Here is a 15,330-nt window from a genome sequence, read left to right on the forward strand (position 1 = left end):
AAGATAAAAATGACTTTTTTTCCCCATGAAGATGCATAGATGACAATTCTAAGTTGGGACTTGTCAAAACTGGAGTGGCCACACTATATGGCATACTTAGCTCTTGGAAACAAGAACAGTGAGGAGAGGGAAGAAAATGGAATTAAAGAAGACAGAATCTGGCTCTGTGAGACTGAGTCTGGTCAGCATTTATGCCCTGGCACAGTTCGGGCAGAACTTACTATTCTGTGCCTGGGGAATGAGGAAGAAGGAAAATGTCAAACCTGGCCTATGGTACAGGACAGGGGTTGTGAGGCAGGTGTTGGGCAGGTGTTGGAAGACAAATATCATCCAGCAGGGGGTGCTCGCAGGATGATGCAATGAATCTCAAAGCCTTGGACAGGAAATTGAAGGAAAACTAGAGAGGAAACAATCAGCTACTATGATTTCAGAGCAGTTCAGGTTATCAGGCCAATGCAAGAGGCAAAGAAAACAGGGATCTGCCTTGACCAGAAATAAAAGTATCAACATGGTGTAGAGGTTGAGAAGCAGAGAAAGCTGTGACTTAGAAGCTAGTGGGACTCAACCAAGAACTTATCTATGTTACACTAAATACTGGGCCCATTGATTGTAAAATCAAAGCCAAATTCCCTCACATGAGAGCAGCAGAGCTTCTTATATGGCCTCTGACTTTGCGTAATTGGTTCAGGGAAAGAAGTAGACAGAAAAGAAAGGCAGAGTTGGCTAGAAATCAGGTTGACCCAAAACAATAGCTTGTTAGTGACCTACCAGATAATGCTGAGAGACAAGAGAAGGAATAACCATCATTCTGCTGATAAAATTAAAGGTGTGTCCTTCACAGCTAATATTTCAAAATTATTTGAGAGTTTCTGATATGTAAAATAAAATCTTCCTATGCAAATGTCTAATTCAGACATTATGGGGACCAATAAGTACCTGAAGAAAGAATAACTGAATGAATGTGAGAAACAAGACACCTTAAAGAACAAAGGCAAAGTGAACCTTCATTTCTGTGATGTTTTTCACATAACTGAATGTCCCCAAATGCTTCACAAAGCATTTAATTACATGCTAGCAGCAGAGGAAATGCTGGCATTGCTGTGTGCCAGCTCCAGCCCACGTACGTTGGGGAATGTCAAGCTAACTCACTAAGTGTAAGGAATTTGCAGACAGCTCACTCACAGTCTTTTCTCTTGGAAAGCACAGTTTCTCATTTCTGAGCACTTACATATTTCATGGGGAATGAGGTGGCCTCTTTGCACTGCTTCCACCAGGCAGTCATAAAGTTATGAAGATAGGATGGTAGTCAAGATGAGTGATAAACGTGGAAGTTATTTGCAACTTAACATTCCACAAAAAAGACCTGAACACTTAGGAGTATATAAGAGTGATGGGCAGGGAAGCTTTTGGGAATGTCAGCTGGAGAGAGACAGAATTGGCAAGGTTTAGATATATAAAAGGGGTTGGGAACATTTTTTAGCTTTTGCTTAAAGGTTGGCCTACATTTTAGCACACCCACTCTCCTTAGATCCAAAGGTAACAAAGAGCTCCCACAAGCCCTTTCTCATCTGGTCCTTAGTGCAGGAATGGCCTGATTGACTAGACCCTTAAATAGTTCAACTGTGAATGTGGATGAGTCATGGCCTTGAAGCCTGCAACCCTAACACTCATTAGAAAAAATGCTTGTATTTTACTATAATGGGATCATAAATAAATGTAAGGACAAAGCAAAAGACTCTAGATTAAGCAAAGGCCTTATGAGGAGCCATTGCTTAGTGGTATACCCTTGAAATGAGTTCACACTTTATTTTGCAGATAAAGGGTATCTGTTAAAGATTTTAAGCAATGATAAATATTTACTCAGTTTCTTTGTAAATAGATACCAAATGCCTGCTTTGTGCCAGGCACTGGGCATGAATAAAACTGCCCTTGATCATAAGGTGGGTACAGTTTAGTAGAGGAAGACTTTTATGTAAGTAAATAAGTGCAGCTAGGTATTGCTAGTGCTATAGATTTTACGTTTATTTAGGATAACAAAGAGGTCTGAGGGACTTGCAAATTTAATGTAGATGTTTAAGGTAAAAGGTTTAAGAAATAGAAGCTAAAAGAAAAGACTTATGAGATGATTTTTGAAAGATCAGTGAAAGCTCATTAGGTGAAGAAGCAGAGAAAAACATTCTGAGTACAGGTGCAAACATGATCAGGGGCATGGAAACTTCAACTGGCCTGGCTTGTTTGGGAAACTATAAGTAGTTTAGTGTATCTGGTATGCAGGGGTGAGGAAGTGAGGTGTGAAGCAGCTAGAGGTGCAAATAGTCATCTTAGAGTCTACACTATGGGGTTCTGAGTCTAATAGCAGTGGTGTGGAGTACAGGTTAAGGTTGGGAATCAATGAGGTAGTTAAGAGAGAATCCTAACTGCCTGTTCAGCATGGATCAAGGAGAAAATAATTACAAAAACACATTTGATAAAGGACTGTTATACAAAATACAATTTAAAAAACTCTTAAAATTCAACAATAAGAAAACAAACAGCCCAATTAAAAAAAAAAAATGGTCCAAAGAGTTCAACAGAAACCTCACAAAAGAAGATCAATGGATGACAAAAAAGCATATGAAAAGATGTTCCACATCTTATGGCATCAGGAAAATGCAGATTAAAACAAGAAGCCACCACACACATAACAGAATGGACAAAATCCAAAACACTGACGACACCAAATGCTCACAAGGATGGCGAGCAAAAGTAACTCTCATTCATTGATGGTGGGGATGCAAAATGGTATAACCACTTTGGAAGATTGTTTGGCAGTTTCTTACGAAACTAAACACACTCTTAACATACAGTCCAACAATCACACTGCTTGGTAAGTTGAAAGCATGTCAGTATAAAAATCTGTATATGGATGTTTATAGCAGCTTTACTCATAATTGCCAAAACTTGGAAGAAACCAAAATTCCCTTTAATAGGTGAATGGATAATAAACTGTAGTATATCCAAATAATGGAATATGATTCAGCACTAAAAAGAAAGGAGCTATCCAGACATGAAAAGACATGCAAGAAACTTATATACATATTACTATGTGAAAGGAGCCAATCTGAAAAAGCTATATATTGTATAACCCTACTATGTGACATTAGGGGTTGGGGGATAAATAGGAAGAGCAAAGAGGATTTTTAGGACAATGAAGCTACTCTGTATGGTACTACAATGGTGGGTTCACATCATTATATCTTTGTCCAAACTCATAGAATGTACAACACCATGAGTGAACCATAATGTAAACTATGGACTTCAGTTGATAATGTGCCAATGTAGGTTCTTCAGTTGTAATAAATACATCACTCTGGTGGGGAATGTTGATAATGGGGGAGGCTATGTATATGTAGGGCAGAAGGTATATGGGAAGTTTCTGTATCTTCTACTAACCTCTATGAACTAAAGACTGCTCTAAAAATAAAGTTTAATTCTTTTTTTTTTAAAGATTTTATTTATTTATTTGACAGAGACAGATCACAAGTAGGCAGAGAGGCAGGCAGAGAGAGAGAGAGAGGGAAGCAGGCTCCCTGCTGAGCAGAGAGCCTGATGCGGGACTCAATCCCAGGACCCTGAGATCATGACCCGAGCTGAAGACAGCGGCTTAACCCACCGCGCCACCCACGCGCCCCAATAAAGTTTAATTCTTAATCTCACAAAACAAACTGAGGGTTGCCGGGGGGCGGGGGTAGGGAAAGGGTAGTTGGGTTATGGACATTGGGGAGGGTATGTGCTATGGTGAGTGCTGTGAAGTGTGTAAGCTTGACGATTCACAGACCTATACCCCTGGGGCTAATAATACATTATATGTTAATTAAAAAATTTTTTTAAATAAAAAAAATAAAGTTTATTGAAAGAAAAAATAAAGATGATGCCTAAACTAAACAATAGCAATGGAGATGGAGAGGCATGGTCAGACATCCAAAAGTTAAGGCTGTAAATATAACACGGAAATGAGGAGAGGGGAATTTCTTATGTTGATACTGTGAATTCTGGCCTGGATAACCAAGTAGATGATGAAGGTGTCTATTACTTCCATCTTTGTAGCTGGGTATAGGGATCAGTATTTCTATACATCACCACAGGCTATTGTATCATTACTAATTTAAACATAGAAAATACTTTAGACATTTGTTGTTTTATAGATGTATCTTATTAATCTTCACAACAACCCAGCATTTAACACAGGGCTTGGCAATCAGCATTACTTGTTGAATGAATGAATCAATGAATGAACAATGATGTTGGGTAAAGATTGAATATTGTGTCTGTAATTCAAATCTTGAACATTATGAATATTTTTAAATCTCAAGTATTATGTAATCTTTTTTTTTTTTTTAAGATTTTATTTATTTATTTGACAGACAGAGATCACAAGCAGGCAGAGAGGCAGGCAGAGAGAGAGAGAGAGGAGGAAGCAGGCTCCCTGCGGAGCAGAGAGCCCGATGTGGGGCTCGATCCCAGGACCCTGGGATCATGACCTGAGCTGAAGGCAGAGGCTTTAACCCACTGAGCCACCCAGGCGCCCCAAGTATTATGTAATCTTAAGTGTTATTCTTGCAATTTGGATCCAGTTCTGATCTGAAGCCTAGTGTTTATTGCATTGAACTACAATTGCCACTTTTTATACAAAAGGAAAATTAAAGAGATCAAGTTATAGCCATAGACTCAGGATTGAATCCAATTTACCACGTGAATTGTGGGCCTCTACTTATAAAATGGTAATGGTATCTTTCTCATGAGGTTATTTTATATTTAAATGAAATTATATAATGAAAGTTCCCCACACACAGAAGGTACTAGACAAAAATTAAAGGAATCTGTTTTGATCATGTTACCTTGCTTTATACAATTCTTCTCCTTTTCATTCTTATCGGTTTATGAGTGACTGCTATAGAATCTGGTCCTTAAATTATTGATTGAGATGATATAGAAAGGCTCTCAAGGAAACTATTCCCCCTTAAAGCCCCTCTCAAGCAAGTCCACACATTAATAAATCATATAAACTCAAACTAAATTCTTTAACACAGACAGTCATTCTACCAGCAGACAGGCATTCTGCTGGTTATGCAATGTGTGGTAAGCTGAAAGAAGACTCAGGTCTCTCACCATTTTGGGTGCTCTAATAGTACCTGAGTTAAGGATTCACTCCAAAGGGTTACGAAAAATTCCAGTGGCAGGATTGTAACATTACTATTGTAGTCTTGTGGGGGGAAAAAAATCATCAGAAAAATGGTCTAACAATGAAAAAACAATCCTAATCCTTGGTTACTCTTCTGCATGATGTAAGTACTAAGCCCCAGACTTCATAAATGTATGTAACTATGATTAATATGCTACTACAATTAAAATGATGTATTTTAGAAGAAATCACAGACAACACAACAAAAATAAGTTCATTGAAGTGGGTGGAAAAGGCTTTTTGGAATCAGGACACATGGGTTCTGATCTCAGCCCTCCCAATAATAGACAAAATAACTCTGAGTAAGTTATTTGCTTCTTGAAGCTTTCATGCATTTTATAGCACGTTGCAGTGATTTATAGAGTTTAACATAATATTCTAGGTAAGAATGTTTTGTAAACTCTAAAATTCCATGTCAGTAATAAGATTAAGATATTATCTTTGTTGTTATAGCCATCATTGTCATCACGACCTGAAATGGACTACAATTTAGCTTTAAATTCAGAGTATTAATTAAAATTGGAGCATAACTGGTCATCATTGGGGATTGTTTTGAGCAACATAGTCCAATAGAAATTTAATGTAAGACACATAATGTAATTTTTCTAGCAGTCAATATTTAAGAATGCAAAAAAAAAAAAGGAACAGGGGATATTTATTTCAATAATGTATTTTGGTTAATCTAATGTGTCCCAGTTATTATCATTTCAACATGTGATCATAAGCAAAATCATTAATAACACTGATACATCCTTTAAAAAATAGGTCTTCAAAATCTGGTATGTATTTTAAACATTAACACATCTCAATTTGGAAACTGAATTTTCATCAGAAATAGTTGATCTATATTTAATTTTCATAAAGTTTGAAGAAAAGATAGATTCACAATCTAAGTTGTCCTATATATACTTAAAGTTTTCCCATAACTGAATTTAGTGTCCATTTTTAAACTTAAGTTAACCGAAATAAAAATTCTACTTCCCAGTTGCATTAGCCACATTTCAAGTGCTCTTTGGGTATAATAGCTAATGACTACCATATTGCACAGCACCAAGATGTATGCAGGGGTTCAGGTTAGCTTGTTGCAGATCAAATATAATAGTACAGGAGGTATCAGTTACCAGCAGGGCGTTTAAGAGCACAAAACCAATCCATAGAAAAAAAATAATAGTAATAATAATTCCTCACATTTCGTTTTAAGAAGTCCTTATTTGATACTAAAAACTTGCCAGGTGCTGGGGTTCAGTGTTAAAGTCCTTGAGTAACTTAGCGGCCAACCTGGAGTTCAAGCAGGAGAGCTAGGTTCTTGTCTCAGAGGGTCGAAGAAGGAATCTCGCGGACAAAGGAGAGTGAGTAAAGCCAAAGAGTTTTATTAAGCAAGAATACAGAAAAAGCTCTCAGGAGTGAGGGGGTCTTGACCAGATTGCCAATGCAGGCCTCCACTGACAATCTTTTATTTAGAGCCTGTGTCCTTAACATTCTTGTGATATCTTGGGTTGAGTAAGGACTGGTGATAACATCTCTAGTGGCTTACTTCTTTTTAGGGTCTAGTTATTCTTTCTTGGTCACAGGTGACTGTCATTAAAAAGACACACACACCACCACCACCACCACCCCACCACACCTAGGGCAGGGTGGTCTGGTTTGTTCCCATGTTCCCTTATCTCTGGTTTCCTCACACCTCTGCATTTTTGGGATTTTTGTGAGTCTGACCACATAGCCCCCTACCAACCTCTTCCTTCCTAGCCCCCACTTGTCCCTTACTCAGATTAATAAAATCTAAAGCAAGTTACAGTTTAACTATAGTCAAGCAGGTGTTATTTAGTCTAGTCAACAAACTGTAAACTAAATCGCATTATCAGAGTTTTTTAGATGAGAACAACAGAGCTCAGAAACACGTTACCACAATTCCAAGATGAACATGGGGCTCAAGGATATCATCACCTGGCAGAATCATGCCAGACAGGAGGGTTTTTCCTGGCCTCCTAACAGAGCCCTGTGTACCACAGAACACCTTCTTTTCTTTCCAAGCTATTAGCATTCCAGTCCTTCAGTTAGCATATCCACATTATTGGGTTGCAATCCACAGGGAAAAGTAAAAGAACTCTAGATCTATTTAGTGGGTCTCACCCATCAGTACTAGTCTTAGGATCCGTCAACGAAGCCCGGCTACTCCCTCTTTAATTCAGAAATAGGTTCAGGGATTGAAACTATCTTTCTTTGTTTATCATAAACACTGGAAACTTCTTGTTCAAGATAAGAGTGGAAGCTTAACCTATTTCAGAATGAGAAATCAATTTCAAGACTCAAATCTGCCTGGGTAGGGTAAAAGTCCTCATGGCTCTAGCAAAGAATTCCCCTAGGAAGATCCACATCCTATAAGAAGCAACCCACATAATGAACCTTCTTGGCTCTATTGATTGTAGCAACTTATTTCCCTTAAGAATTTGAAACTATCTTGCTCTGTGTTCTCCCTATCAAGTTTATCTATTTAATATCTCTAGGCACATCTGTTGCACTGCTCCAACTGTCTCAAGTGTCTCACAGAGGCAGGTATGAGTATCAGGATCTTCTTTCTCTGGTAGGGAAAGTTTATTTGGGTAGTAGCCATGTACCTCTCTACCGGATAGCCTGACTTCTTTCTGCTTCATTGGCTGTAATTCTGAACCCCTGCACATAAGCCCAAACCATTATCTTCCTTGTTCTGCTGAAGTAGCCAAGAGTTTAAAAAAAAAAAAAAAGGAACCATTTTTCTCATGTTCTATCTTGTATTTACTGTGCTTATGCACCTTACTGTGCTTGTATAATGCAATGTTTTCTGTCCATTGAGAAAGTGTCAAGAATGTCACTTCAGGAAAATATATGTTTCCTCTGAAGAAAGCAGTTATAGAACTTAGAAGTGGAGTTAAATTTAAAAAGATGGCTCAATTTTATTAAAGCTCAATTGTGTGCTTTAAAAAAGAAAGGCTTTATTTTGAACTTCATCATCATGGTTTGTATCAGTTTTTTCTTTATGCTGTGTAAGAGAAAAAAAAGAAAGGGAAGAAAAATAGGAAAAGAGAAAATAAAAAAATGAAAAACTGAGCACCTTAAGATCTTCATTACTTTTTAAAACTTTTTTATAGATTTCATTTATTTATCTGAGAGAGAAAGAGAGCACGCACGAGCATGGGGAGCAACAGGCAGAGATAGAGGGAGAAGCAGGATCCCCCTAAGCAGGGATCCCCACCTAGGACTCAATCCCACGACCCTGGGATCATGACCTGACTCAAAGGCAGATGCTTAACAAACTGAGCCACCCATGTGCCCCAAGATCTTCATTACTTTTATTATGTTTTATTCTGGTACCATACATCTCCTTTTACTATCAACACTGCCCCTGTTCCATAAGTCTTCATAATGTAAAGTAGACTTCCAGCTCCTCTCATAAGGACTTCATCCGACACTGCTTTTCTCAGGTTATACACCATACCTAACTTTCTCCAAATGCTCACTTTTGGATCTGATGCTAGGCATAATATTTATAGCTTTAATGTAAGGTTCACCCTGAGATTATGATTAAAATAGTCTTCTGGGGGCACCTACATGGCTTAGTCATTAAGTGTCTGCCTTTGGCTCAGGTCATGATCCCAGGGTCCTGGGATCAAGCCCCTGCATTGGGCTCCTTGCTCGGCGGGAAGCCTCTTCTACCTCTCCCACTGTCCCTATTTGTGTTCCCTCTCTTGCTGTGTCTCTCTCTGTTAAATAAATCAATAAAATCTTTTAAAAAATAAATAAACAAAATAGTCTTCCAGCTGTAATGCTTCAGCATCTCTTTATATCTTTTCCCTTCTTTTCTAACTTTGGACGTGCTTTTCTCTTGGACCTCCTCAGTTTAATCTGTACCAGTATATTCTCCTATGGGTCAGGAGATACTCCATAGTTGTCTCCCCAGATAAAGAAGAGAGAATGCTCAGTTTCAATATTTGATGAATAAGTGAAGGGTAGATGTGTGGATAGATGGATGGATGTGTCAATGATAAGATATGCAGAACAGAAAGAAGAATGAAACAAAAAGACGAGATGACTATAAATGCAAGAAGTTTTCTGTTACCCAGCAGTCTATTACCTGACACTTCACAAGTTCTATAGTGCAGTGATAACTGATGCAGAGAAAAGTGGCCCTGAGGCTCTGAAAAAGCAAAAGTGCCTTCTGAACTCTCAAAGGAAAAATAAAGTGCATTCAAAGTAATTTGATACTCAGGATACTGGGCTGAACTAAAATGTTCTGCATTGGCAACCCAAGAAAGTACTGAGGTATATAACATGGACATGATTTTTAAAAGAAATTAGAGAGGAAAAGGTAATTTAAAAATTACCTAGTACAACAGTCTTATTTTTAAATTGTTTATATTCCCAATATATACTTATTTTTTAACCATTCAGGTACTTGCTTCTATCAAGTTTGTTCCTACCATTGCCCCACACTGCACTTGTCAGAGATATAGTAACCTGCACATTACTAGATTCTAGGGTAAATTCACAGTTTTCATTGCATTTAACCTATTAGCAGCTTTTGAAACTCTTTCCTTGAAACTGTTTTGCTTGGTTTCCAAAGCAACATTTTCTCTTGGTTTTATTCTTATTCCATGGGTCTTTCTTTCTCAGTCTCTTCTGATGGTTTTTCCCTGCCTTCTAAAGCTGTGCTCATGCCCCTTATCTTCTCTGCCTCCATTCACTCTCTTGGTGACAGTTTCAAATCCTATGGTCAGAAATCTATCCATATTAGGTAATTCTCAGAGTTTAATCTTACCTCTTCTCCAGACTCATTTATCTTAGTTGACTGTTCAGTATATATCTTTAGCTACACCAACATGTAACTATACCTATACCTATATATATTTATATCTCCTGACATCTAATTGATCCTTTCAGTCTTCTCCACTCAACAAGAATCTGTTTTTCTCAGTCTTCTTAACCTTAGAAACTGGCCTGAAGTTTTAAAGTCATCACTGATTGTTCTGTTTCTTACCCATTTCACATGCAATTCATCAGCATAAATTCCATGCTATGAAATCTATCTTCAAAATCTATCCGGAACCTATTTCTCACTGCTTTCCCTGCTATCATCTTAGCCCAAGTCATCAGCCATGGTTCCTAACTGATCTCCTTGCTTCTCCAACTTTCCCCTCCAACTGTATCTACTCCATAGAAGAGTCAGACTGCTACCTTGAAAGTGCAGTCAGATCATGCCACAAATCTGCTCAATATCTTGTAGTGGATTCCCCTCTAACTCAGAGTGAAAAGGATGCACTTCACTTTGAGCTACAGACCCTGTGTGACTTGGTCATGTTAACTCTTGATCCTGGTCTTTTACCACTTCTCCCTCCTTTATTGTGCTCAAACAATGGTAGCCTCACTAAGCACAAACTCTCAGGCTTCTTGACCTTGCTGTTCCCTCTACTCAGAATCCTCTCTCTCCAAAAATGTGCATGCTTTTTCCTTTATTTCCTTTCATTCTCTGCTCAAATATCACCTTATCATAAGTGCTTCCTCTGCCCATTCTATTTAAAATTGTACACCCTTGATTCTTTAACCTGCTTACCCTGTTTCATTTTTTTTATAACTCTTGCAAAAGCTTGATACATACTATATGTCTATCTATTTGCTTTTGTCTGCTCAAACACACCATATTCCATGAGAAAAGGACTCTCCCTATCTTGTACACCACTGCATCCTCAGCACCTAGAACTGTGTTGGCCCCTTCCAGAGAGTCAGTAAATATATATTTTAAAATAGATGAATGAAATAGGGGGTTCAGACAATAGCATGGAGAGTTAATAGGAACCAGACCTGAACCTCTTGACTTCCAGTTTGGGAGTCATGAACACAAGTAGGCCAAAACACAAGTAGTCATGAACACAAGTAGACCAAAAAATCCAATCTCCGACCAGGTGAGATTATAGAAAGGGTATTGTGGTGCTCAATACACTGAGCATAGAACAGAAATAATTCATTTATTAATCATCACTGAGTGCTCACTTTGTGCCAGGCATTGAGGCACATAGATAAATAATATAGAGTCCTTGCCTCCAAACTACAAAGAAGTCTCAGGTAAACATGGTGTTGCTAGAGCGCAAGTAAGGAAAGACCCATGGTGTTTGTGTGGTCAAGGATTATGCTGCCGGGTAAGTCTTGCAGAATAATAAAACAGTGAGTAGGCAGTAGGCAGAAAAAAGAGGGTGTCCTAAACTGTGAGATGACATGTGCAAACTCCAAAAATACAGAAAGAGAGGCTAGCATATTGAGAAAATTGCAAGTATAATGAAAGAAAGATGGCTAGGAGAGCAACACTGAAGAGGTCAATGAAGACCACATACATGGCAGAAGGCTTGAGAGAGGAGTCTGCAGCATGTGGACTCTGGTCCTAAGAGCTGTTGGGAGACTCAGAAAGGTTATAAACCAGAGAAGAGCATGAAAAGATTTGCATTTCAAAAAGATAATTCGATTTGTCAACATTGAGAAACACACTTTGAAAAGAGGCAGGAAGCCCAGTTAGGGGGCAATTGTCATAATACAGGTACAAGGTAAGGGAGTGAGGTCTAAATTGAGGTCAGTGAAATTCATTCTCTTATGCAAATCTTGTTGGGATTACAGCATATATAGTAAACAACAAAATGCTGCCTCTATGTTCCTAAAAGAAAGCAAAGATGGAAAAAAGGGATCATAATAAACATCCTTCAAGGCCAGCATACAAACTTGCTTTCATTCAGAGAGCAGAAGGGTATATATAAAAAAGATTACAATCTTGATAACCAACCCTGACAGCAGGGGTTGATATCAGTGACAAATGTAGAAAAGACGAGGAGTTTGTAATGGTATATCTGAGATAAGCACCTAGGTTTTTTGAAAAGGCAGAGACAAGCAGAGGCAATGCAGATACAAGGTTGCAAGATTAGAGAGGCCTGGGATGTAGAGAAAGAGGTGAGAACTTTCCAGGGAAATTGGAAGCATGACACTGAAACTGATACCCTTCTTGGGGTTGGAAACAGGCCAAGACCCAGCAGGAATATTTTCATCCTTTACACACCCCGGTTTCTGAAGCTTTGTATCTTTTTTACAAAGAAGGGTGATTGCAATTGTGAACAAAAGTTTAAGAAGAGAGAAGGATGGAAGAGAATTAGCAAAATAAATCTGACTAAAAGAGACTGATTTTTCACAATTGTAAGTCTCGTTGGCAAGGGCATTTTTTTTTCCTAATAAAGACCAGATTTTTGAGGTTCAAGTTCTGATGTCTAATGATATATGAGAGAGCACAGACAGACATGTGAGAATGTCAAAAAAATTAGAAGATGACAAGTTTTGAAAAGTTCAGTGTTCTAAATCATTCAACCTTCCTGTCCCCTTTTTCCCCCCACTTTTAAAGTAATGGTTATCAAAACTGCCCTGTCAGCCACAGGCTGTGAGAGAATTAAAAGAGAGGTGGAAACACTTTGAAAATTGTAAAACAATTATATATTCTTAAATATCCCCTCCAGGAAATTTTTCTAGATGATAAATAAATCATTCAATATATTAAATTTTAAAAGCTCATATTAAAAGATACTTTTACATTTTGCATTTATGGCTCATTCCCCCCCCCCCCCCCATGAAATGCTAAAGTCATTCTTAATTTTAAATGTTCAAACACACATACACACAATGAGGATCTGGAAATAAGCCTCGAGTGTTATCATTCCCCACATTCTCTGGCTGTAGTATCTTCAATACTGACTTGACAGATGCGTATCTGAGGTTATATAGTCAGGACGCAGATGCTAGATAACAGTCTGGTGCTAAACCTTGTGATCTGCAGAAGGAGCCTGATTCTTAGTTTAGTGCTTTTAAATTTAGGAATTCTAATATATGTGCATGCATCAATCACTTCCTGCTCTTACTGCCTTAATACATGTACTATTTCAAAATGATGTGGGAAATATTGGGAAATGCCATTGAGAGGAAGTACATCTCTAATGTCAGGATCAAACATTAAAGCTTGGTTATGGGAGAAAATCACTGGTCTATATGCCGGCCACTAGTATATGGGTACAGGGCACAGGGTAAGTGAATACCTGGGGAGAACACCTGGGTGCTGATGAGAGAAAACTGTGGGGAGTGTGTTCTGGCCAGTGCAAAGGACTGTGCAGAATCCTGAGAGGAGTGAAGGCAGGCTGATTTTGGAAAATTAAAGCAATTTAGTGTGATTGGAGCTTAGAGTGGGAGAAAAGGTGTAAGGGGCTTGTGGAGAGAGATGGGACCAGAAAGTAAAATGGGAACAAGATTGTGAAGGGCTTTCCGTCGATTTTAAAAGTGGTAGAGGGTTGTCCTCACTATTTGGGGCTGGGACAATGATGCCTAGACTGTAATGAGTAAAGTAGCTTTGGCTTTATGACACATTTGTTCAGGGCTTGAATAATAGTTGTCTGCAGGACTTGGTGGTGCTTTATGGACTGTTTCTTACAAAGAAGAGGTGCTATATTTTGGAGGTTAAAAATTTACTTTCTGGAGCCAGATAGCCTGAATCAAAATCTCCGTGAGCTGTGAGACATTGAGCAGTTATTTCATTTAAGTCCCAGTTCTGCATCTGTAAAAGTGAGGGCAATAATAGTACCCATTTCATTTGGTAATTGTGGAGATTATAAGAGTGTTTAGCCAAGAGCCTGGAACAAATATGGAAAAGCAAGTGTATGCTTGCTTTTATCACTGTAGTTATTACTTTTATAAGTGACTTCCACAGTTTCTCCAGTATACAACATATACCTATTGAATATCTACAAGGTTAAGGGCTCCAAAGGTGACAGATTCCTGGCTCTAGGTATTGTAGAGCCTCCATGCACTAGAGGCTTTGGGTCTGGCTCAAGCTCAGTTCCCCATTGACACTGTGTTCCCCCCACAGTGTGTCAGCAGGCATCCTAGATTCTCATTACCCTTTCACAGTCAGTTGGCAGGATCTGCCTGAGAAGAGAAATTAAGCTTTGTGTTCATGGTAACTTGAGAATCTAGGGTGGAGGGTGTGTTTATGCAGGGTCAGATGGCCTTTAGCTCAGTCCCCATTGGGATCATCTTTAGACCTTGGCACTGAGTGTCTCCTTCACAGTGGTCTGAGATTAAGCACTGACTTTCATTGTGCCTGATAAAAGTATGAGTCCACATTCAAACATTCTCCTGATGGTTAAAAAATTTAGAATTTTGTTGATAGAACCAAATATGCCTTATAGCAATTAAAAACATATATATGTAATTTTAAAAATATTATACACATATCATTGGAACATCTAAGAGATTTTCTGTTTTTCTCCTTGGCTGTCAAATGGATATAATTAACATTTACTATGTGCCAAGTACTGTGATAAATGCTTTCTATACATTACTTCATTTTATCTTCACAACTATTTTTCTTCCTATTTTATTGATGTTATAACTAAGGTTTCATGGCTTGTAAGAGGTAGATCCGAGATTACAATCCAGGTTTATTCTATGTAAAGCTTATAGCTCTTAATCACTGTACTAGAATGCCTGTTCTGAGTGAGTGATGAATTGTTTCTTTTAAAGATTATAATCCTACTAGAGTCCTACTAAGACCCTCATTGGCCTTCCTCTTTTTGAGGACGTATACTATATACGCACATACAAATCTGTATTTGTTGCCTTTCATGAATGAAGATATCACTACTGAAGACAATTACCACATAAAGATATAGTTTTAAAGACCAATAGATGATAAGTTATATGTGCATACAGAAGTCTTAATTTATACCACATTATTGCTAGTAGAGTCTGCTGTCTATAGAAAGCTAATTCACACAGCTGTTCTTTCCATGTGCTCATTAAAAGCCTTTTTTTTTTTTTAACTTTATAGGTCTCAATGATTTCCCACAATTTCACATCTAGTCTGTAGGATAAACCATATCAACAAGAACAACAATAAAAACTATTACTACCATTGCCGCTGATCTCATTTATTAAAGTAAGATATGTCAGACACTGTATTTTATATATATTATAATATTTAGTAAGCAAAATTTATCTCCATTTTACAGATGAGGAAACTTAGATTCAAAGAGGTCAAGCAATGTACACAGGTTATACAG

This window comes from Lutra lutra, chromosome 4 (genome assembly GCF_902655055.1).
Source record: "Lutra lutra chromosome 4, mLutLut1.2, whole genome shotgun sequence".
Taxonomy (NCBI): Eukaryota; Metazoa; Chordata; class Mammalia; order Carnivora; family Mustelidae; genus Lutra; species Lutra lutra.